The sequence below is a fragment of the Bufo gargarizans genome, chromosome 8 (assembly GCF_014858855.1).
Source record: "Bufo gargarizans isolate SCDJY-AF-19 chromosome 8, ASM1485885v1, whole genome shotgun sequence".
NCBI lineage: Eukaryota > Metazoa > Chordata > Amphibia > Anura > Bufonidae > Bufo > Bufo gargarizans.
The window spans coordinates 13,551,866-13,578,303 of NC_058087.1; the positions used below are offsets into that span (position 1 = coordinate 13,551,866).

At 43.6% G+C, this 26,438-nt stretch overlaps 1 long non-coding RNA gene across 1 annotated transcript in view; it reads right to left on the reverse strand.

Moving 5' to 3' along the window:
* Positions 1 to 4,958: 4,958 nt before the first annotated feature.
* LOC122944916 overlaps positions 4,959 to 26,438 on the reverse strand; it is a 61,899-nt gene continuing 40,419 nt past the window's right edge. The window contains exon 2 of the long non-coding RNA XR_006391070.1: positions 4,959 to 6,765. This is a non-coding gene — a long non-coding RNA (uncharacterized LOC122944916). The remainder of the gene's footprint in view (positions 6,766 to 26,438) is intronic.

A 26,438-nucleotide genomic window follows, 5' to 3' on the forward strand; every position in this document is an offset into this window, starting at 1 on the left:
TGACTTTATTCCATGCCTCCTCTGATCATCCAGATGGTAATTCGCAAACTTCAGACTGGGCCTGGACATGTGATGACTTGAGCAGGGGAACCTTCCATGCAATGCATGATTTGAAACCATGACGGCGTAGTGTTCTACCATCAGTGACCTTTAAAACTGTGGTCTCAGCTACTCCTTTGTAGTTCTGGGCTGATTCCTCACCTTTCTTATCATCAGTAATACCCCACGAGGTGAGATCTTGAATGGAGCCCCAGTCCGAGGGAGACTGACAGTCGTCTTTAGCCTCTTCCATTTTCTAACAATTGCTACAACAGTTGACCTATTTTCATCAAGCTGCTTGGCAATTGCCCCGTAGCCCTTTCCAGCCTTGTGGAGGTCAACAATTTTATCTCTGGTGTCTCTTGACAGCTCTTTGGTCTTGCCCATGGTAGTAGTTGGCGTCTGACTGACTGTGGGGGTGGACAGGTGTCTTTAAAGAGCTTAGACAGGTACTACTAAGTTAGATTAATGAGTGGAGTAGAGGTGGACTTTTTAAAGGCACAGTAACAGGCTTTTGAGAGCCAGAATTCTTGCTGGTTCTCAGGTGTTCAAATACTTATGTTCAGCAGTGCAAGACAAATAATAAATTCTTTAACAATCATACAATGTGATTTCCTGTTTTTTTATTTGTTTATTCTGTCTCTCAGAGTGGGAATGCACCTACAATGTGAATTTCAGACCCCTCCATGATTCCTAAGTGGGAGAACTTGCAAAATCGCAGGGTGTTCAAATACTTCTGTTCCTCGCTGTATATAGCATAAGATGCTATATATGTGTCATCCAAAGATCCCCTCCATAACAGTGTCATCCATAGATGCCCCATAACAGTGTCATCCACACATGCCCCCATAACATTGTGTCATCCATAGATGCCCCCATAACAGTGCGTCATCCACAGATGCCCCCATAACGGTGTGTCACCAACAGATCCCTACATAACAGTGTGTCATCCACAGATCCCCCATAACAGTGCATCATCCACAGATCCCCCATAACAGTGCATCATCCACAGATCCCCCATAACAGTGCATCATCCACAGATCCCCATACCAGTGCGTCATCCACAGTTGCCCCATAACAGTGTGTCCACAGATGCCCACATAACAGCATCATCCACAGTTGCCCCCATAACAGTGCACCATCCACAGTTGCCCCATAACAGTGCACCATCCACAGTTGCCCTCATACCAGTGCGTCATCCACAGATCCCCCATAACAGTGTCATCCACAGATTCCTATAACAGTACTTCATCCACAGTTGCCCCCATAACAGTGCATCATCTACAGTTGCCCCCATAACAGTGTGTCATCCACAGATCCCCCATAACAGTGTCATCCACAGATCCCCATAACAGTGTCATCCACAGATGCCCATAACAGTGTCATCCACAGATGCCCCCATAACAGCGCATCATCCACAGATCTCTCATAACAGTGGGTAATCCACAGATCCCCCCATAACAGTACATCATCCACAAATCCCCATAACAGTGTGTCATCCACAGTTGCCCCATAACAGTGCATCATCCACAGATGCCCACATAACAGTGTCATCCACAGTTGCCCCATAACAGTGCATCATCCACAGTTGCCCCCATAACAGTACATCATCCACAGATCCCCCATAACAGTGCGTCATCTACAGTTGCCCCATAACAGTGCGTCATCCACAGATCCCCATAACAGTGTGTCATCCACAGATGCCCCTATAACAGTGTCATCCACAGATCCCCATAACAGTGTCATCCACAGATGCCCATAACAGTGTCATCCATAGATCTCCCATCAGGGTCGTCTTTAACATGGGGCAAAAGGGGCAGCTGCCTCTTGAGCCCCGCTGGCCACTGCCCACAAATTCAATGACATTGTCGTAAAATATCTTCCCTCTGCTCCGCCGGCTCCGTGTCCCGATCCTATCCTTCACTACGCGAGCGTAATGGCTTGCATAGTGAAGGACTCACTTGCTTGCTCCTCCTCCCAACTTCCCCTGCCCTTTGCGTACGCCACGCACCGTGACGTCATGTGGAGGCACTGCAACGCTAGGGTGAGCCGAGCCCCGGTCTCCTTCCTGAACTGCAGAGCGGTGTCCACTTCCAGCCCTGAGCCCTGCTGCCCAAAGCACTGATCCTGAGCCTGCTGGAGTCTTCAGAACGGTAAGTATTTACAGTAATTCACTGTAAGCTATATTATATATTACTTGTTTTATGTGAGTAAAGGTGCTGGGTGGTTGGAGAAGGAGGGGGGGTGTTGTGTGTTGTGGTGGGGGGCGTGATTGCATGCTAGGGTGTGGGAAGGCGGGATCCAGGGGGCCCAAGTACCGTAAATTCTTGCCAATCAATATTAAAGATGGTCCTGGAGAGGACACAAAACTAAGCCCAACAGGAGTCAGTTTTGTCACAAAATAGAGATTACTGCAGCTAAGAAAGGGCCACACAACATATAACCCACTTGTGTCTAGGCAGATAAAAAAGAAAATTTTATGGATCAGCATATTATTTTGGACCTAAACTGGAATAGTGGAAAATAACTTTTAAAATGGTACATTACATTTGCTAAAGTTCTCTGTGAGGAGTTGAACCAACGCTAATTGGCTTCAATAAGTTAACCATTTCCTTTTTGTTTATAATAGATTTCATACATTCTGTCTGTGATTTCTCTTTGTCAGGACACTGACCAACGGTACACTAGTTTAGTTGATTTAATAGTATTCCTTAAAAATATGACAGTCTTCGCTGGTGTTGTACTATGGGCTGGAAAGGAGAATTCTCCTGTCCAACACTGTACCATAATGCTGTATAAGTAGTGTATAAAAATAATGCCCTTTTATGTACATATCTGAATACTCACCAGATGATGCTACTATAGATGAGAAGAAACTATTTTTAGTTAGCATTATCTTGCCCAGTTCTGTGCAGCTCAGCTGTTTTTATGTTCCCAGGGCTTTCTGTGGACGAAATTAACAATCTAATGAACCGCAGCTCCTGTGATTCCACTGCCCTCTGATAAACATTGCCTCTATTTGTATTTTCCTGCCCTTCTACTACAAGGTAGTTCTATTATTACTTATTGTCACCACAGACAGCACAAGATCTGCTACTGAAACACTGCATAGCTGCTCACTGACTCCGTAAAAACTTCTGCACAGTATCTGAAAGATATAAGGTAGCAATGTGAAGGTAAACATTAACGGATTTAGGATGAAAAGGGTTATGATAGGCCATCAGAGTTACATCTTACCATTATCATAATTAAACCACTTGAAACCACTTGAATGGCATAGCTAGATATCCATGCATGAAGAACATGCATATAACAGTGCCTTGAAAAAGTATTCAAACCCCTTGAACTTTTCCACATTTTTTCACATTACACCCACAAACTTAAATGTATTTTATTGGGATTTTACGTAAAACACAGACTCGGACTGGCCCACAGGGGTATAGGGGAATCCCCCGGTGTGCCCTGAGCTAGGTTGGCTGCTAGTCTACTGCCCCCTGCACAAGTGGCACATAACACAGTAGAGTGATTGTACCAGTCTATGTTCATATTAAAAAAAATGGGTACATTTATTATCATAGATACATCAGGTGGCTGAGATGGCTTCTAGGTACAGAGGCAGACCAACCAGTATCCATTTTGCCAGAGGTCCCACCTTCCCAAAGCCACCTCAGTCTGCTGAGTGAGTGAGCAGGTAATATTTGAATATTTAGGCCCTCAAAATAAATTTTACGTGGTGGGCCCCAGGCACCCCAGTCCGACTCTGGTAATAGACCAACACAAAGTAGCAAGTATGTGTGAAGTGAAAAGAAAATGATACATGGTTTTCACTATTTTTAATAAATAAAAATCTGGAAAGTGTGGAATGCATTTGTATTCAGTCCTCTGTACTCTCTGTACTCTGATACCCCTGAATAAAACCAGTGTGCTCAATTGCCTTCAGAAGTCACCTAATTAGTAAATAGAGTCCATCTGTATGTAATTAGAGAAACAGCCGAGAGACATGGAGGAGCTGAAGAGGTCCACAGCTCGGGTGGGAGAATCTGCCCTTAGGACAACTATTAGTTGTGTGCAGCATGCCAGGGCTCCGCGTACTCACGTGTGAGCGTATGCTCATGGTATAGTTGTCCCTTGGGGCCGGCAGTGCAGTGGACGGGAAGACAGCACCGTAAGGTGCAATGAGGCAGTGGTTGAACCAAGCAGGAACTTTACTTCTCAGATGTAGTAAGGCATCCAATAACATCACTTTGTCTTTCATACAGATGGCAAAAAGGGGTAAAGCTGCAAAATCCAAATTAGCAGGCTACTTATGGTGAAGTGCATAGGTTACCTGCAGCCTACTTGAGTGAAGGATGATGTTCTTACTTGTGTTTGGTTCCTGGTCTTGATCTGATCCCTCAACCTTTCACTATTAGTTTAGATCCTCTGTAAATGAGTATTCTGACAGATGGCCTTTCTGTCCTTGATTATGGTGGAGCTGCCAGAAGCCTAGAATCTCTCCACCTTATGCAAAGGAATCTGGAGTCTGATATATGACAGTTTCCTTCCTTTGTCAATATAATCTTTAGGTCAATGATCCAACAATCCAAGGGCGATCTCCTTCATGGCAGGCAAACACTCTGCTTCATTATTTGAAAAGGTTGTGGTCTTCAAAGTCATAATCCACTTGATACCCCAGAAGGGTACTCTACAGTGCAGGATCCTATAGTCCTAATCTTTGGACTCAATGGTTGAAACCAGTTAGTTCTCCTGGGCAAGGCCCAGGGGGACAGAGACAAGACTGATTCCTCACCTGTCTCCTAACTCCTCCACTCCTATTCTCTACTCCTCTTTCACTTCCTGCGTCTGCACTATATAAGTAGTGTGTTAGTGAAAAGTATGTAGTGCAGGTTACACACCTGAAATATGGATTTAGCAGCATAGACAAAGAAATAGTATAATATAACATCATATTACACAACAATTTGGAGTGGACCATACACACAGGAGTGGGACACTACATTACCCACTGCTTTAAATAAAGTCGGCCTTGATTTTTTAGGTTTGCTAGTTGCTGTGGATCTCCTTGCCATCACCTGGAAAACGCCAAAACATGTGCCACACCCATATATACTTCAAAGTTTAGTATTACATTATATATTATTTTTGAAGCTAATCCAGTACATTCAAGTGCATAAAAGAGGTGGCATATAAATACACATTAACAAAATATCACATGTTAGATACTTTGGAGCAAAGGGAAAAATGGGCGTTGTTCTCTTTTCTTTGCTTGACGGTGACAAAACTGGGCGTAGGTTTAAAAACAAGTAATGCAGTCCATAGCAAAAGTCCATAGTGTGCAAAGTCCAACTCAACATTGAGGTAAAGCATTTGTAGTAAGAAGGGTTAAAGTGCAAAAAGTTTTGGTGTTGTAAACATGAATATAGCATAAAACAATCACAGAAAATGTCCTTCTGGGTACATAGTTTAAAATGTTGCATAATGGAGCAAAAACAAAAAATGCACAAAAGGGACATTTTTATGGCTTTGCTCTGCTGCAAGTCCAGCAGGTAATCCTGAGTAAGGTTGCTATGAAAAACGCCATGGTCTTTGGTAGTGACTTGAGTAACTGCCCCTAGGGGGTGCAACAAGCACAAGTTCTACGTGCGGCAGAAATATATATTTTGTTTTTGTTTGGCCTACTTACAAATAAGTGTCCTCTTCTTCAGGAACTACAATGACAGGCACCAGCCACCAGGGGAGATTCTTGGCGACAGGACCTCGGGTCGAGACCCCGTAGAATGCGAAAGCCTCCAAGTCTCCAAGGATTTCTGCTTGGGGGCGGATCCTGTGTCTGGTATATGTCAGCCTCTCCAGTCTCTATCTTTGCAGTGGGTCTGGTACAATAGCATCTGCAGTATTACAATCAAGTAAGAATGTCCAATCGTCACACAAACTCTGCCTTTTCTCTGGCCCGCCCCCTAGGTTCACTTGCATAAGGGGGGAGGTGCAGACATTGTAATCCATGTTAGGCATCTTGTGGTGCAGTCAGAATTATTTTCCCGCACTTTCAAGGGGCGGCGTTCAATTTTCCCGCTTCTAGATGGGGGTGTCACCACTTCTTCCACAGTGATGACGCAGAACAAATTAATAAAGATGCTTCAGGCGGCCATTTTAGATGCATAGAAAAGTCCTTTCACTGACAGCAATCAGTTGTACTGACACAAAAGTATGCAATTTTCCCATTTTTAACGATGCAATCGACAGTAGGGGTCTTCCACAGTATCACCCTGCAACTTTCACGTGATTTAAGCAATTCTGCCTCTTAATAAAGATGTTTGTATTTCAGCACATATAAAGTCTCTCAACTAGGCAATGGATATGGTCAATACACGGTGTACAGTAAAGGCACAGAGGTGTTTTTAATTATCCTGCTCTTTATATAGTTCGCATAAGGCGCAGAGGATTTTATATCCTGTTCGTAGTGACGCCAAATTTCATGCAGCATGCCGGGGCTCCCTATGGAGGATGAGAGTGTTAGCGTACTAGTGATAAGGTGCCGAGGATAGTAGTACTCACAGTTTAGTTGTCCCTTGGGACCGGCAGTGCAGTGGATGGGAAGACAGCACAGAATCCTCCGGGACACTCTCTGTTGCAGGGAACACCAGCCAGATGTTGGTTGAGGTGCCCTTGATGGTAATTGGTATAATGTGCTTTTGCGGTTTGGCCCCTGTGTTCATGACGCCAGCACTGTAAGGTGCAATGAAGAGGAGAAGTGGAATGATGAGAGAGGCAGTGGTTGAACCAAGCAGGAACTTGAACAGAAATTCAGAGAGAGGTCATGCAATGATCAATCTATCTCCTAATTATAATCATGGATGCACATTGTCAATTGTCAGATAGCACGTCATCCAAAATTGGTGACATCAATATCCCTTTAATTCAAAAACACTAAGATGCCATCTAGATTGGTGACACCATTGTCACCATTGGGATGAGAATCTGCGGCAAGACTTGAAAATTGCTGTTTACAGATGCTCTTCATCCAGTCTGACTGAGCTTGATCTATTTTGCACTGTTTTGCAAAGAAAAATGGGCAAAAATTTCAGCATTGAGATGTGCAAAGCTGGTAGACATACTTTAGAAGATCTGCAGCTGTAATTGCAGTGAAAGGTTGTCATACGAAGTGTTGTCTCAGGGGTGCTGAGACACCATGTATCATTTTCTTTTCACTTCACACATACTTGCTACTCTGTGTTGGTCTATCATATAAAATCCCAATAAAATACACTTAGGTTTGTGGGTGTAATGTGAAAAAATGTAGAAAAGTTCAAGGGGTAGGAATTATTTTTCAAGACACTGTGGGGTAATTTACTATCCTGAAATATGCCTAAATTAGGCGTATTTCAGGCGCAGATATCGACGCAACAGCTAGTTTAGTGCTTTATTAAGACTGGCATCTAAAACACCAGTCTTAATAAATGTGCCCCTGTATGTCTGTTTTTTTTTCACAATAAAGGTGCCATATTCATTCCTTTAGCTAGATTTACCATTACTGGTATATACTGGAGTTCAGGCACAAAACAAATAATTGTTGATTGTGCTTATATTTATTTATACCGATTCTTGTATTATAGAGATGTTTCAAATTTATACATCACTTATTACAATTTACTTTTAATGGATTTCTTTCCTTTTTGCCTCCTGTTATGATTTCAAGTATTCGTTCTACTGATGTCACATTTTTTCTAGAATTGTCATATTTTTACACCTTGTACTATGAAATGTTAAGAAGAAATACGTGTTGATAATTAGAGACATATTGTTCCTTATACTTTATGTAATTAACAGATCAGAGAAAAATATGTTCTAGTTTATGACCCAAAATGAATTCAATGAAACTGAGATAGTGAGTCATACGAGGACTACGTGGCTTAGTTTCCAGGACAAGGGAGACAGAATTTGCTAAATGCATTCTGGGAGTTAACATAATAGATTTGTAGCTGAAAATATGAATGGAAATACAGGTCATATCCTCAGGTGACAATACTGTATTAGACAGGCAACCCATGATTAACAGCATTACAATATGTAGTCTACGTTATGTATGGAGATCTAATGGACAAACATACAATAGCTGGTGACGAGCTGCAGAAGGAGAAACTGGGTTACTGTGGAAGTTAAAAAGTTTTCATTTCAGTAAAAAAATATTTAGAGGCCTCATTCACATGAACATACAGTATGCTGTCCATGGCACAAGTGGAACCTACAATATATTTTAACATGAGGCGCCTGTTGACACTGTACCATAGCTTGGTGCAGGAGGTTTGTGAGGTACAATGCCTCCAGAATGTATAAATTCAATGAGAAAAAAAAATAAACATCTTCTTCTTGAACATTATTGTGCCTCTAAGGCCTCATGCACACGAACGTTGTTTTGGTCCGCATCCGAGCCGCAGTTTTTGCGGCTTGGATGTGGACCCATTCACTTTAATGGGGCCGCAAAAGATACGGACAGCACTCCGTGTACTGTCCGCATCCGTTGTTCTGTTCCGTGGTCCGCAAAAAATATATAACCTGTCCTATTCTTGTCCGTTTTGTGGACAAGAATAAACAGTTATATTAATGGCTGTCCATGGCGTTCCGCAAGTTGCGGAATGCACACGGACACCATCCGTGTTTTGCGGATCCGCAATTTGCGGACCGCAAAACACACAACGGTCTTGTGCATGAGGCCTAAGTAAGATAAAAAAGGACAGCGAGGTACAGTGTGCACCCAAGAGTTTCTATTGCCATTGAATTTGGGATTAATGTGACAGGACTCCACAGCACAGCTGTGCATGAGGAGCAGGGCTATAGACTTACAGTGGTTTATATCAGGCATGCTCAACCTGCGGCCCTCCAGCTATTGTAAAACTACAACTCCCACCATGCTCTGCTGTAGGCTGATAGCTGTATGCTGTCCGGGAATGCTGGGAGTTGTAGTTTTGCAACAGCTGGAGGGCCGCAGGTTGAGCATGCCTGGTTTATATAATTAAACTAGCAGAAGGACCCGGCTTCGCTTGGGTATATTTCATCTATTTCATTTAATGTTTGTGTGTGTCATTAAAAGATATCAACACTATCCACTATAACAGTGACATCTACAGCACCCCGCCCCCAAAACAGTGACCTCCACAGCCCCCCACCCCTTAACACTGACCCCCCCACAGTGCCCCGTCCCTTAAAATTGGACCTTTACTGGATTGGGGACGTGTCCTTTTGAACAGCTCATTCTAATACAGCAGCACTGTACTGTCTGAGTGTAAGCTGCAGGGAGATAGTCACCATCCCTCCCACCTCTGCAGCTGACAGAAGTTGATTTTTACCTTCATTTTTTTAATCCCTGTCAGGCTGAGGAGTGGGAGGAGGCGTGGCCTAACCAGATCAGGGGTGTGTTCTTTTGAACAGCTCACTCTAAGACAGCAGCACTGTGGTGTCTGAGTGTAAGCTGCAGGGAGAAAGTCACCCTCCCTCCCACCCCTGCAGCTGACAGAAGTTGATTTTTACCTTCATTTTTTCAATCCCCGTTGGCTCAGGAGGGGGCGTGGCTTAGTGGGACCTGGGGGCGAGGTTTTAAGTCTTTTGAGGGTGTGCACATTGTGGCAGGGGGCGTGTCTGGGCTCCTTTCTGCAAGAGTGACGCCCCTCTGGGCACCTTACTGGCTTATTTTCATACCAAATAAACTGGATTTTCAGAGGATAAAAACATCTATTGCTGGAACAAAGGCACATCTTGAAATGAGGTAATAAGTGCTATTAGGCCATGGCTTTATTTCAATAGCGATTATCCTTGTGACAGATTTCCTTTAAAGCTCTCCTACAACAGTGAAGAAAAATGGCTGGGTTGTTATGGAAACCTGGAGTAAAACTGTGTATGTGGAGGCTGGAGGACCTGCGAGCTTCTATTGGCTGATAAGGTTCATGTGACTAAGCTTCTATTGGTTAATGCATTTTTTGGTAATATCTCAGAAACGGTACATCCTAGAGAGCTGAGACCTGGTCTAAAACCTTCCCGGACACATGATGTACCTGAGAGCCAAATTTTGTAATTGTAAATGTGACGGTACAGATTCCTTTAGCAGACATACACACACATACACTCAGCTTTATATATTAGATGTGATTAGATACAGACTAAGCACTGACCAGTTGTCCTAGACTGGTCCCTTTAAGATGTAGCAAACCATGGGCCACTTTGGAAATGCTGGAAGTGACAGCAGAAGTGTGTAGGAATGTTTATTTTTAGGGGTTCTTTTGCTTGAATTATTCTCAACCCTTTTAATGTAGTGATATTCCTTATAATGTAGTGAGTTAGTTAGCATATACAGGTCCTTAATGGTCTACAGTTATCAGGACTGGTGCTCCTTGTAATAGGCCACATTCTAAAGGAATGAGGCAACTGTACATGATAAAGCACACTGAAGACCTTTAGGGATGGATAGGAGGAGTCAAGAAGCTAGAAATTATAAACCTATATGTAAGTAAACAAAGCGCTCAGCTCCATTGTGGAAATAATCAGGGTAAGATGTGTTTTGTGATTACCACCTCTCTTTATATCATATGGGCAGTGGCTAGATGCCATGTTGGGAACTGGTTGATGGGGAACTTGCTCATTTGTTCACGGCCTAGGTGACTGTTACTTACTTTACTCTGCATGATATCCTTTGTATCTATAGAGTATTTCAACATAGTTTAGCGAACCTTTCATGCACAGAAGCCTTGTCAAGCCTATTTTTTTTCCCGGATCTCAGAATTCACGGTAAAACAGGAAGGTAGACATGAAGCTTATTGGGGGTTTAGCTTACTGGTAGAGCATTCAACTGCAGATTGAGAGGTCCCCAGTTTATATCTGCCCCCTGACGAGCAGGGCCATCATTCCTCTTCTAATTGTTGACCTGTTTCTTGCTATGTAATGTATGACTATGTTTGTACATAAACCTTCTGTTTATACAGCGCTGTGGTGTATGTTTGAAGTATATAAAGCAATATAATTATAAAAATTATTAAGAAAGATGATAGATAGACAACTGTGCACAGCAGTTAGTGTCCTGTTAAATAGTGACTTAAAGAGGATCTGTACACTCTCCTCGCATCTATTCATTTGACTCTATGATATGCCATTTCTTTATTATTTCTGTTAAAAGTTATGAATTAATTACTAGCAGATTCCATTGAAGGTCCAACCGGGTGTTACTAGTTGGGGTGGTGTCCCTGCACAGAATGACGTTATCCAATCATTGCAGCTAGTGTCAGACTGTGTAGGGGCACACTCCCAACTGGTAACACCCATCTGGACCTTCATTGCAAACTATAGGCAATTCATTCAGGAATAATAAATGAATGGCACAACATATAGTCATAGGAATAGATCTTCCAGAATTGTTATTACAAGAGGAGTTCAAGAAGTTAGGCTTGAATGTAGCCCTAGCCTTACTAAAGCAGTCATCGTAGGAGAGGTGACAGGTCCAATTACAGACTGACTTGTTAAATGATTAATCTACTGTCCAGCAATTGGGCACCAGTTCCTTTAGCTCATGCTATAATGCAACTTTGTTGAGACAATAATTTGAACACAACCACAACCAAAGATAATGATTCTTATAATATGGCAATTAGAGATGAGCGAATTTTTCAAAAGTTCGGTTCGGCTGATTCGCAGAATTTTACAAAAAAATTTGCTTTGTGACTAATTACTTTGTCTCAAAGCGCATTTTTTTGTAAGTAGTGGGTGCAATGACAGGGAGCTGCGATAGCGCCTTTCCCTGTCATTGTACCCCTAAGATGCCGCGTTCATACATGATTGAGTGTATTGTATGATGACTGTAATTTTACACTGTTTTTAATATTAAAAAAAATATTAAATCAAGCTTACTCCCTCCATTTGCTAGTGATGGGCTGGCCGCCACCATCTTGCTTGAAGGCACTGGTTTTTGGCAGAGAACTTTAATCAAGATGGCGGATGGCGGACCGTCATGAGCAAATGGAGGAGGTAAGTATGATTCTTTTATTTTTTTACCCTATTTCAGGTTAAATCAATTCACTTACACGAAGCATGAGGAAATTCAGCTTCTAGGTGAATCCCATTTATCCTGAAATTGGGATCGAATTCCACTTTGTGGGATTCGATTCGCTCATCTCTAATGGCAATGTTTGGGAGTTGCTATGTATCCAATTTTCTATCATACTGGAAGTGGAGCTTTAAATGACACGTAATATCTTCAGTATAAGAGGTTAAGCTGGGTAACACTGCCTAATAGCTATGTCCTATACTTTATGATTGTATTACACTTTCCTAAAGTAGGTTATTTGAAGGAATAACAGAAAATAACAAATTATAGCAATCATTTCATTTAGGCAATTTGAAAGGGAAGGGATCAAACACATGAATTTATGTGGGCTTGGCATTTAACAAAAACATGAAAGCTGCAGTTCCAGTTCACATCATCAAAAGAAAATCCATTGTCTCCATAAAATATATTTCAGCTTGCTCATTAACGGCGCTGAGCTGTGTCTGATGAAATGCTCCTGTTTATCTCTTCTTACATACATTCAATGAAACCATCTCAATGTTAAACCATCAAATATTCTCCTTGCCTCTTTATATTCTTGCATTTGTATCACTTTCCAGACTATGGATTTTTATGTATTCTGGAAAATTATAAACTCATCCCACAGTCTTTGACTATGGCAGGAGGCTACAAGGGCAGGGGATTTGGGGAACCCACACGCAGTAGAAGTCACTCCGCATTCTCCAATCAGAGCTAAAGTTCTGTTCATTTATTGATGTCCAGGACAATCCAAGTGAGGGTGTATCTGTAAAGAATAAATTCAAGGCAACTGGACTCACTGTAGATTTCTTGAAAACGTTTCACTCGTTCTTCCAACGAGCTTTCTCAATTCTGAGTGACCGTACAAGAATTTTCTGGAAATAAATATGTAACTGAATCAACATCTGGTAATTATACCCAAAACGTCTGGTCAAGATTCAGCCGTGTACTTACATCTAAAAGAAACAGGTCACACCTTTGAAGACAGCCAAGTACGTGTTTTGGATAAGGAGGCCGATTGGTACAAACGAGGTGTGATGGAGGCCATCTACGTAAAAATGGAGAAGCCAAGTTTGAATAGAGGTGGGGGGTTAGACATCTATTGTCTGCCACATACAATGCTGTCTTGACACCTTTTTCTGGGAAGTCTTTATCACCTACTGCCTTCAATTAGGATAATTGAATCAACACCTTTGACCCCATGCTGGGTATAATGACCTCTGACTCCATGCTGGGTATAATTACCAGATGTTGATTCAGTTACATATTTATTCCCAGAAAATTCTTGTACGGTCACTCAGAATTGAGAAAGCTCATTGGAAGAACGAGTGAAACGTTTTCAAGAAATCTACAGTGCGTCCAGTTGCCTTGATTTATTCTTTACAGATATACCATGACCTGGATAAATGAGAACCTTCACAGACAAGTGAGGGTGACCATTTTTGGTCTTATGACTGTCGAACTGTCCATTAGCCACACCATGTCAGTGGTAGGGAGTATAGCAGACAGTGCAGTGGATTAGGCATCAATATACAATGCTGGAAAACCCTTCTAACTCCTTGTCCAATTTCCTCAGTGTTATTGTGTTCGGTAAGTGTTTGGCCGGGTTGACACATGCAGTTTTTCTGGTTTTTTTTTTTGGTCAATTCAAGGTTTTTATCATGGGTTCTGAAATACAGTATTGATATGACTTTGTGTGAATCCTATAATACTTATAAAGCTTATTTCATGTCTACAGCAATTTGTAATCTTGTTTTAATGCTTATGCCGCTCTATATTTTGCAATACACCATTGATCCCAAGACAATGTGGCACATAGTCAATGTGATAGCCTCCAGTGAAGAACAGAGTTTTCCAACAACGGCGTGCAAGGTATTAATAACAGGGCAGAGTCCTCCGGGTTAACTATCTTATGAATTTTAGAGAACAGAGAGAGGTAATATAAATGCCACTCACATCACATAATGGATGGAGGACCAGAAAACCGCTAGTAAAACAGCTGTCTTCAGTATTATTTACTACTTGTGTCAAGACTCTCCGGAGGATTGTGACAGTAACCAAGCCATGTGTACAGCCCATAAATATAACGCTCATTGTTTTACTTTGACATTCAGTACATCTGAGTGAATAAGTGAGGAACATATAATAAAGACAATATATTACATAGGAAATAACCAGCGTTTGTCTCCAGTAAAACAAATTCAAGCATAGTCCTACATTATTCATGCATGAATGTAACTGAAATCAATATTTGAATGCAATATTTGTAAGCAATTATTAAAGGGAACCTGTCATGTGGATATTTGATTATAATCTAACTAATTATATACAATCATTAACTACTAAAAATTGCCTTAGATGTATTCACTTACTGGTGTGACAGATGGTTACCTCATAATATACACACAAAAATGCCGCATGCCACATGCTAATGAGCTGATTTGAGTCCGGCGTGATGTCATTGAGTCCAGCGTATATTTAATTCAGAGCTATAGCCACTCCCCTGCCCACCTGCTGCTGATTCATATGGAAACAAACTGTCAATCAGCAGCAGGTGGGCGGGGAGAGCCAGGAGCTCATGAATATTCAGGACTCATTATTATCAGCTGGAGCTTTTCAATACAAGATGTTGGCAGATTGACTGGGTCAATTAAAGAAAGTGACCCAGCATTTTGCTAAAAGAATCAGTCACTTATTTATGTTGCCCTTAGTTAGGACACCATAAAACTGGTGACAGGTTCCCTTTAAGAAGAAAATCCCAAGTGTTTTCACAGTCTTAGATTAAGTCTTAAAAGGGGGTTTCTTCCTTAAAGGGAATTTGTCAGCAGATTTGCACCTATGACACTGGATGACCTGTTACATGTGCGCTTGGCAGCTGAAGGCATCTGTGCTGGTCCCATGTTGATATGTGTCCAGATTGCTGAGAAAAATGATGTTTTAATATATGCAAATACACCTAGAGGCTCTGCTCTCTCTGCAGCTGCCGCGTCCTCTCCATTATGAATAACTGGACCAGGCAACTGTGATTGCATTCACACTGCCTGGTCCTATCAATCAAAGTATATAGGGTGCGGCAGTTGCAGAGAGAGCTGAGCCTCTAGGTGTAATGACAATGCCCCCGTTGCTCCTAGAGGCTCATTTGCATATATAAAATATTTATTTTTCTCAGCAATGCGGGCACATATGAACATGGGATCAACACAGATGCCTTCAGCTGCCAAGTGCACATGTAACAGGTCAGCCAGTGTCATAGGTGCAAATCTGCTGACAGATGCCCTTTAAAGGGGATGTGTCATGACTGATGTAAAAAATTTAAATCAGACATCATACAGTACATGACAATACTTTTCTAACACAATTAGAACCAGCCCTGTATCGCACATGGGTCCAGAGATCTTCAATAATTTTAGAGAATTTCAGGATAAATTAGATTCGATGCGAATCACTGACGCGAATCGATTTAACCAGAAATAGTGAAAAAAAATAATAATAATAATAATACCTGATCCATTTGCTCACAATGGGCCGTCCACCACTATCTTGCTTGAAGATCTCAGCCGAAATCCCGTGCGCGGTGACTTCTAACGTCACCACGTCGGCCTGCTTGATTACATCAAGATTTCGCACCAGACCTTCAAGCAAAATGGCGGCGGTTGGCACATCACGAGCAAATGGATGACATTTTTTTATTTTTTATTATTGTACACTCAGTTATTAATATCAGATGCCGCAATCATGTATGAACTCAGCATCTGAGGGGTATAAGGACAGAGGCAACGCACCCACTACTTACAAAGAAACGTGTGATCCGGTAAAGCGAAATAATTTGTCACAAAGCAGATTATTTTGTAAAATTGTGCGAAACAGACAAATTGAATTTTTATATACTTTGTTCATCACTAATCCTTACATTTACTGCTCCAATTGCTCTGCTAGATTCTCTTCAGCCTGGCAGCTCGGGGGTGTGTACTTTCTGCTGCAGCTCTCTCCCGGTAACTGCCACAGCTTTCAACAGAATATATGGCTGGTGGCAAGATTTGAGCTGAGAGGGTTCCACCAGCTTAGTGAGACAGACAAAAAATAAGGAAAAAAACAAGCAGCAGGTGGCGCTATACAGATGCATGTTATTGAATAGTTCACCGGTTATGCCAAATTTTTTATTACATGTAATTACAGAAGTATTCACATCCAGGTGCTGGTTTGAAAAACGCAGAATATGTTTCATCACACGACCCCTTTTAAGACTCAATTTTCACTGGACAGGTGATAAATTCTAGATCCCGTTTTCAACCCATAATGCAAGACCATGGCATAGGGGTCAAGAATGTGTACTGCCACTGCATTCAAAGTCTATGGAAAAGCCTGAGTACAGTGCTATCTATTGACTGGGATCCCTTCTTTGTCACGTCAATTAAAGTCTATGACACTGATAAAAAAAAGCTGAGTGCAGCTCTATCCAGTGGCCAGAATACCCCTTTTGGGTTGGGAGATTTAAGTGCAAACACTAAAACCAAAACCCATCTGATGTGGGAGGTGTGTGATGACAGCTATATATGTGTCCATCCATTATGGTAATATTTTCGCCCCTGGAGTCGACCTTTAGGTACAGATGGGGGGTACTTAGGGACCTTTTGAAAAAAAATTTTTTACTACATTCCTATACATACAATATGTGATAGGACCATAGCGGACATGCAATGACGCAAGTGTTAAAATAATTATTATTTCAAAATCTAAAAATTCGAAGCCTGGAAATGTCATTTCCATTCTCATTTCCATTTCAGAACCATAAAACATGGGATGTAGGACCAATTAGTTATTAGCCAACTGATATATGAATGGTGTTTACTTAGGGCAGTCCTTTAAAGGGGTATTCCCATCTTAGACAATGGGGGCATATCACTAGGACATGCCCCCATTGTCTGATAGGTGCAGGTCCTATCACCTATATTAAGAACGGAGCGGGGAGCGCTGTGGCTGGAGGACCCCAGATTTCCCGGGGGCCGTCCACCACCAAGCGCTAATCCCCGCCTCTCCCATAGAAGTGAATGGACGGCCCATGCTCCCATTAATTTCTATGGGGCAGACGGCAATAGCCAAGCCAGCGCTCGGCTATTTTCGGCGGCCCTATAGAAATTCATGGAGTGCAGCTGCGCATGCGCAGTGCGCTCTCCTTCACTTTCGGGGCTCTGTTCTCAATACAGGTGCACAAAAATATCTTGGTCAAATGCCAACTTTGTATAAAAAAATGGGAAAAGTTGTCTTTTGCCAAGATATTTCTCTCACCCAGCATGGGTATATGTAAAATGACACCCCAAAACACATTCCCCAACTTCTCCTGAGTACGGCGATACCAGATGTGTGACACTTTTTTGATGCCAAGGTGGGCAAAGGGGCACATATTCCAAAGTGCACCTTTCGGATTTCACCGGTCATTTTTTACAGATTTTGATTGCAAAGTACTTCTCACACATATGGACCCCTAAATTGCCAGGGCAGTATAACTACGCCACAAGTGACCCCATTTTGGAAAGAAGACACCCCAAGGTATTCCGTGAGGGGCATGGCGAGTTCCTAGAATTTTTTATTTTTTGTCGCAAGTTAGTGGAATATGAGACTTTGTAAGGAAAAAAGAAAAAAAAAGAAAAATCATCATTTTCCGCTAACTTGTGACAAAAAATAAAAAATTCTAGAAACTCGCCGTGCCCCTCACGGAATACCTTGGGGTGTCTTCTTTCCAAAATGGGGTCACTTGTGGCGTAGTTATACTGCCCTGGCAATTTAGGGGCCCAAATGTGTAAGAAGTACCTTGCAATCAAAATGTGTAAAAAATGGTCTGCGAAATCCGAAAGGTGCACTTTGGAATATGTGCCCCTTTGCCCACCTTGGCTGCAAAAAAGTGTCACACATCTGGTATCGCCGTACTCAGGAGAAGTTGGGGAATGTGTTTTGGGGTGTCATTTTACATATACCCATGCTGGGTGAGAAAAATATCTTGGCAAAAGACAACTTTTCCAATTTTTTTATACAAAGTTGGCATTTGACCAAGATATTTTTCTCACCCAGCATGGGTATATGTAAAATGACACCCCAAAACACATTCCCCAACTTCTCCTGAGTACGGCGATACCACATGTGTGACACTTTTTTGCAGCCTAGATGCGCAAAGGGGCCCAAATTCCTTTTAGGAGGGCATTTTTAGACATTTGGATCCCAGACTTCTTCTCACACTTTCGGGCCCCTAAAAAGCCAGGGCAGTATAAATACCCCACATGTGACCCCACTTTGGAAAGAAGACACCCCAAGGTATTCAATGAGGGGCATGGCGAGTTCCTAGAATTTTTTTTTTTTTGCATAAGTTAGCGGATATTGATTTTTTTTTGTTTTTTTCTCACAAAGTCTCACTTTCCGCTAACTTAGGACAAAAATTTCAATCTTTCATGGACTCAATATGCCCCTCACGGAATACCTTGGGGTGTCTTCTTTCCGAAATGGGATCACATGTGGGGTATTTATACTGCCCTGGCTTTTTAGGGGCCCTAAAGCGTGAGAAGAAGTCTGGAATATAAATGTCTAAAAATGTTTACGCATTTGGATTCCGTGAGGGGTATGGTGAGATCATGGGAGATTTTATTTTTTGACACAAGTTAGTAGAATATGAGACTTTGTAAGAAAAAACAAAAACAAAAACAAACAAAAAATTTCCGCTAACTTGTGCCAAAAAAAATGTCTGAATGGAGCCTTACAGGGGGGTGATCAATGACAGGGGGGTGATCAATGACCGGGGGGTGATCAATGACAGGGGGGTGATCAATGACAGGGGGGTGATCACCCATATAGACTCCCTGATCACCCCCCTGTCATTGATCACCCCCCTGTAAGGCTCCATTCAGACGTCCGTATAATTTTTACGGATCCATGGATCGGATCCGCAAATCACATGCGGACGTCTGAATGGAGCCTTCCAGGGGGGTTATCAATGACAGGGGGTGATCAGGGTGATCACCCCCCCTGTAAGGCTCCATTCAGACGTCCGCATGATTTTTACGGATCGATGGATACATGGATCGGATCCACAAAACACATGCGGACGTCTGAATGGAGCCTTACAGGGGGGTTATCAATGACAGGGGGTGATCAGGGTGATCACCCCCCTGTCACTGATCACCCCCCCTGTAAGGCTCCATTCAGACGTCCGCATGATTTTTACGGATCCATGGATACATGGATCATATCCACAAAACACATGCGGACGTCTGAATGGAGCCTTACAGGGGGGTGATCAATGACAGGGGGTGATCAGGGAGTGTATATGGGTGATCACCCCCTGTCATTGATCACCCCCTGTAAGGCTCCATTCAGACGTCCGCATGATTTTTACGGATACATGGATCGGATCCACAAAACACATGCGGACGTCTGAATGGAGCCTTACAGGGGGGTGATCAATGACAGGGGGTGATCAGGGAGTGTATATGGGTGATCACCCCCCTGTCACTGATCACCCCCCCTGTAAGGCTCCATTCAGAAGTCCGCATGATTTTTACGGATCCATGGATACATGGATCGGATCCACAAAACACATGCGGACGTCTGAATGGAGCCTTACAGGGGGGTGATCAATGACAGGGGGTGATCAGGGAGTGTATATGGGTGATCACCCGCCTGTCATTGATCACCCCCCTGTAAGGCTCCATTCAGACGTCCGCATGATTTTTACGGATCCATGGATACATGGATCGGATCCACAAAACACATGCGGACGTCTGAATGGAGCCTTACAGGGGGGTGATCAATGACAGGGGGGTGATCAATGACAGGGGGTGATCAGGGAGTGTATGTGGGTGATCACCCGCCTGTCATTGATCACCCCCCTGTAAGGCCCCATGCACACGGCCGTGTTTCACAGCCGTGTGCGGGCCGTGGAACCGCGGCCTGGATCCCTCCTGAGAGCAGGAGCGCACGGCGTCACTGGTTGCTATGACGCCGTGCGCTCCCTGCTGCCGGCACAGTACAGTAATACACTGGTATAGATCATACCAGTGTATTACTGTATTGCAGCTGCAGCAGGGAGCGCACGGCGTCATAGCAACCAGTGACACCGTGCGCTCCTGCTCTCAGGAGGGATCCAGGCCGCGGTTCCACGGCCCGCACACGGCCGCGAACAACGGCCGTGTGCATGGGGCCTAAGGCTCCATTCAGACGTCCGCATGATTTTTACGAATCCATGGATCCATGGATCGGATCCACAAAACACATGCGGACGTCTGAATGGAGCCTTACAGGGGGGTGATCAATGACAGGGGGTGATCAGGGAGTGTATATGGGTGATCACCCGCCTGTCATTGATCACCCCCCTGTAAGGCTCCATTCAGACGTCCGCATGTGTTTTGCGGATCCGATCCATGTATCCATGGATCCGTAAAAATCATGCGGACGTCTGAATGGAGCCTTACAGGGGGGTGATCAATGACAGGGGGGTGATCAATGACAGGGGGTTATCAATGACAGGGGGTGATCAGGGAGTGTATATGGGTGATCACCCGCCTGTCATTGATCACCCCCCTGTAAGGCTCCATTCAGGCGTCCGTATGCTTTTTGCGGATCCGATCCATGTATCCGTGGATCCGTAAAAATCATACGGACGTCTGAACGGAGCCTGACAGGGGGGTGATCAATGACAGGGCGGTGATCAATGACAGGGGGGTGATCAGGGAGTTTATATGGGGTGATCATGGGTGATCAGGGGTTTATAAGGGGTTAATAAGTGACGGGGGGGGTGTAGTGTAGTGTAGTGTTTGGTGCGACTGTACTGAGCTACCTGAGTCCTCTGGTGGTCGATCCTAACAAAAGGGACCACCAGAGGACCAGGTAGGAGGTATATTAGACGCTGTTATGAAAACAGCGTCTAATATACCTGTTAGGGGTTAAAAAATTCGGATCTCCAGCCTGCCAGCGAGCGATCGCCGCTGGCAGGCTGGAGATCCACTCGCTTACCTTCCGTTCCTGTGAGCGCGCGCGCCTGTGTGCGCGCGTTCACAGGAAATCTCGGCTCTCGCGGGAGGACGCGTATATGCGTCCACCCAGAAGAGCAGGACCGCCGGCAGGACGCAATCCTGCGTACGGCGGTCCTGAGGAGGTTAAATATTTGCATTATATAGGGACGTATGTTTATTCATACAATGTATTTTTGTTTTATTTTTTTGGTACATGCAGTTTTTACTACGTAGCTGGTTAAGATTTTTTTTTAGCTACCCCCTTCACCTTCCCAAGGGTCTAAAATTTTTATTTTATTATTTGCCACCCCTTCTGAGGCTGTATTTAATGTACTGTTTCCAAAAAAGAAATTTCAGAGCTCTATTCCCACTCATGCCTTAAGCCATCCAGTTTCCAACAGTAACCTACATTTCAGCAAAGTTTTAAATGTTTGTAGGCACTCTGTGAAATGTTCAATAAGTCAAGCGGGTTTATATTAGTAACAATGTGTCACATTATGTGACAACGCCTCTCAAGGGGGAAATGACAAATCCCTCTGCTGCTTCAACAGTCCTCACAGCCCTCACTTTTGCCCTTAGTATGTTTTTCCGCCCTTACTTTCTCCCTCACTTTCGCCCTTAGTATGTTTTTCAGCCCTTACTTTCGCCCTCACTTTCGCCCTTAGTATGTTTTTCAGCCCTCACTTTCGCCCTTACTTTCGCCCTTAGTATGTTTTCCCCCCCTCACTTTCGCCCTTACTTTCGCCATTACTTTCGCCCTCACTTTCGAACTTACTTTCGCCCTTACTTTCGCCCTTAGTATGTTTTTCCGCCCTTACTTTTGCCCTCACTTTTGCCCTCACTTTCGCCCTCACTTTTGCCCTTACTTTCGCCATTACTTCACCATTACTTTCGCCATTACTTTCGCCATTACTTTCGCCCTCACTTTCGAACTTACTTTCGCCCTTACTTTCGCCCTTAGTATGTTTTTCCGCCCTTACTTTTGCCCTCACTTTTGCCCTCACTTTCGCCCTCACTTTTGCCCTTACTTTCGCCATTACTTTCACCATTACTTTCGCCATTACTTTCGCCATTACTTTCGCCCTCACTTTCGAACTTACTTTCGCCCTTACTTTCGCCCTTAGTATGTTTTTCCGCCCTTACTTTTGCCCTCACTTTTGCCCTCACTTTCGCCCTCACTTTTGCCCTTACTTTCGCCATTACTTTCACCATTACTTTCGCCATTACTTTCGCCATTACTTTCGCCCTCACTTTCGAACTTACTTTCGCCCTTACTTTCGCCCTTAGTATGTTTTTCCGCCCTTACTTTTGCCCTCACTTTTGCCCTCACTTTCGCCCTCACTTTTGCCCTTACTTTCGCCATTACTTTCACCATTACTTTCGCCATTACTTTCGCCATTACTTTCGCCCTCACTTTCGAACTTACTTTCGCCCTCACTTTCGAACTTACTTTCGCCCTTACTTTCGCCCTTAGTATGTTTTTCCGCCCTTACTTTCGCCCTCACTTTTGCCCTCACTTTCGCCCTCACTTTTGCCCTTACTTTCGGCCCTTAGTATGTTTTCCCCCCTCACTTTCGCCCTCACTTTCGACCTTACTTTCGCCCTTAGTATGTTTTTCCGCCCTTACTTTCGCCCTCACTTTTGCCCTTAGTATGTTTTCCCGCCCTTACATTCGCCCTTACTTTTGCCCTCACTTTCGCCCTTAGTATGTTTTCCCGCCCTTACTTTCGCCCTTACTTTCACCCTCACTTTCGCCCTTACTTTTGCCCTCACTTTCGCCCTTAGTATGTTTTTCCGCCCTCACTTTCGCCCTCACTTTTGCCCTTAGTATGTTTTTTTGCCCTCACTTTCGCCCTTATATTCGCCCTCACTTTAGCCCTTAGTTTGTTTTTTGCCCTCACTTTCGCCCTGTTTGTTTTTTGCCCTCACTTTTGCCCTTAGTTTCTTTTTTGCCCTTACTTTCGCCCTCACTTTCGCCCTTAGTTTGTTTTTTTGCCCTCACTTTTGCCCTCAGTTTTGCCCTTAGTTTGTTTTTTGCCCTTAGTTTGTTTTTTGCCCTCACTTTCGCCCTCACTTTCGCCCTTAGTTTGTTTTTCGCCCTTAGTTTGTTTTTTGCCCTCACTTTCGCCCTTAGTTTGTTTTTTGCCCTCAGTTTTGCCCTTAGTTTGTTTTTCGCCCTTAGTTTGTTTTTTGCCCTCACTTTTGCCCTCACTTTCGCCATTACTTTGGTTTTTTACCCTCACTTTTGCCCTCACTTTCGCCCTTAGTTTGTTTTTTGCCCTCACTTTTGCCCTCACTTTCGCCCTTAGTTTGTTTTTCTCCCTTACTTTCGCCCTTAGTTTGTTTTTTGCCCTCACTTTCGCCCTTAGTTTGTTTTTTGCCCTCAGTTTTGCCCTTAGTTTGTTTTTCGCCCTTAGTTTGTTTTTTGCCCTCACTTTTGCCCTCACTTTCGCCATTACTTTGGTTTTTTACCCTCACTTTTGCCCTCACTTTCGCCCTTAGTTTGTTTTTCGCCCTCACTTTCGCCCTTAGTTTGTTTTTTGCCCTCACTTTCGCCCTTAGTTTGTTTTTCGCCCTCACTTTCGCCCTTAGTTTGTTTTTTGCCCTCACTTTCGCCCTTAGTTTGTTTTTTGCCCTCAGTTTCGCCCTTAGTTTGTTTTTTGCCCTCAGTTTTGCCCTTAGTTTGTTTTTCGCCCTTAGTTTGTTTTTTGCCCTCACTTTTGCCCTCACTTTCGCCATTACTTTGGTTTTTTACCCTCACTTTTGCCCTCACTTTCGCCCTTAGTTTGTTTTTTGCCCTCACTTTTGCCCTCACTTTCGCCCTTAGTTTGTTTTTCGCCCTCACTTTCGCCCTTAGTTTGTTTTTTGCCCTCACTTTTGCCCTCACTTTCGCCCTTAGTTTGTTTTTTGCCCTCAGTTTTGCCCTTAGTTTGTTTTTCGCCCTTAGTTTGTTTTTTGCCCTCACTTTTGCCCTCACTTTCGCCATTACTTTGGTTTTTTACCCTCACTTTTGCCCTCACTTTCGCCCTTAGTTTGTTTTTTGCCCTCACTTTTGCCCTCACTTTCGCCCTTAGTTTGTTTTTTCGCCCTCACTTTCGCCCTTAGTTTGTTTTTTGCCCTCACTTTCGCCCTTAGTTTGTTTTTCTCCCTTACTTTTGCCCTTAGTTTGTTTTTTGCCCTCACTTTTGCCCTTAGATTGTTTTTTGCCCTCACTTTTGCCCTTAGATTGTTTTTTTTCCCCCTCACGTTTGCCCTCACTTTCGCCCTTAGATTGTTTTTTGCCCTCACTTTTGCCTTCACTTTCGCCCTTAGTTTGTTTTTTGCCCTCACTTTTGCCCTTAGTTTGTTTTTCTGCCCTCAGTTTGTTTTTTGCCCTCACTTTCGCCCTTAGTTTGTTTTTTGCCCTCACTTTCGCCCTTAGTTTGTTTTTTGCCCTCACTTTTGCCCTTAGTTTGTTTTGTTGCCCTCAGTTTGTTTTTTGCCCTCACTTTCGCCCTTAGTTTGTTTTTTGCCCTCACTTTTGCCCTTAGTTTGTTTTCTGCCCTCACTTTTGCCCTTAGTTTGTTTTTCTGCCCTCAGTTTGTTTTTTGCCCTCACTTTCGCCCTTAGTTTGTTTTTTGCCCTCACTTTCGCCCTTAGTTTGTTTTTCTGCCCTCACTTTCGCCCTTAGTTTGTTTTTTGCCCTCACTTTCGCCCTCACTTTCGCCCTTAGTTTGTTTTTTTGCCCTCACTTTCGCCCTTAGTTTGTTTTTCTGCCCTCACTTTTGCCCTTAGTTTGTTTTTTGCCCTCACTTTCGCCCTCACTTTCGCCCTTAGTTTGTTTTTCTGCCCTCACTTTCGCCCTTAGTTTGTTTTTCTGCCCTCACTTTTGCCCTTAGTTTGTTTTTTGCCCTCACTTTCGCCCTCACTTTCGCCCTTAGTTTGTTTTTCTGCCCTCACTTTCGCCCTTAGTTTGTTTTTTGCCCTCACTTTTGCCCTCACTTTTGCCCTTAGTTTATTTTTTTTCCCTCACTTTTGCCCTCACTTTTGCACTCAGTTTGTTTTTTGCCCTCACTTTCGCCCTCACTTTCGCCCTTAGTATGTTTTTTCGCCCTCACTTTCGCCCTTATTTTCGCCCTCACTTTCGCCCTTACTTTCGCCCTTACTTTCGCCCTTAGTATGTTTTTTCGCCCTCACTTTCGCCCTTAGTATGTTTTTTCGCCCTCACTTTCGCCCTTAGTATGTTTTTTCGCCCTCACTTTTGCCCTTAGTATGTTTTTCCGCCCTCACTCTCGCCCTCACTTTCGCCCTCACTTTCGCCCTTAGTATGTTTTTCGCCCTCACTTTCGCCCTCACTTTCGCCCTCACTTTTGCCCTTAGTATGTTTTTCCGCCCTCACTTTCGCCCTTAGTATGTTTTTTTGCCCTCACTTTCACCCTTACTTTCGCCCTCACTTTCGCCCTTAGTATGTTTTTTCGCCCTCACTTTCACCCTTACTTTCGCCCTCACTTTCGCCCTTAGTATGTTTTTTCGCCCTCACTTTTGCCCTTACTTTCGCCCTCACTTTCGCCCTTAGTATGTTTTTTCGCCCTCACTTTTGCCCTTACTTTCGCCCTCACTTTCGCCCTTACTTTCACCCTCACTTTCGCCTTTACTTTCGCCCTTACTTTCGCCCTCACTTTCGCCCTTACTTTCGCCCTCACTTTCGCCCTCACTTTCGCCCTCAGTATATATATATATATATATATACTAATATACCTTCCCTGCCATTACCTTTATTTCTTTTTATGCAGATAACACTTTTATCCATAGGGTTGACTGTATTTCCATAGACAGCTGAGGTTGGTCCATAAAACTGCAGTGTCCAGGATCTTCAATCAGAGACTGAAACAGAACAAGATGTCAATGCATCTATGTGCTGGTCCACAGGGGAGAACAGAGTGAGGTTCACGGTGGGCCGAAGGTTACAACAGTTCCTCGGTTGCTCACGGTTTAGCAGATTTCTCCCTGGGCCAGCAGTGCAGTGAAGAGGAGAACAGCACTGGATTCTCCAGGGCACACTCAGTTACAGGGGACACCGGCCAGGTGGTAATCAAGGTGCCCTTGATGGTGATTGGGTTTCTGAGTGCTTGTGCGACTGGGCCCCTGATTTAGGTAATGTTGTGACGCCAGCACCTTAGTGGTGCAAAATGATGAGAGTGGTTGTAGTATGGAGTTAGAAGAATGAGGCAGGGTTGAATCCAACTAAGAACTTTACTGTAACCAGGATCTTGACAACAGTTTACATCCAGTTATAAAACAGTCTCTTATGAACATGCAGGTTGGATGTGATGAATCCCAGTAACAGGCTGTACATGTGG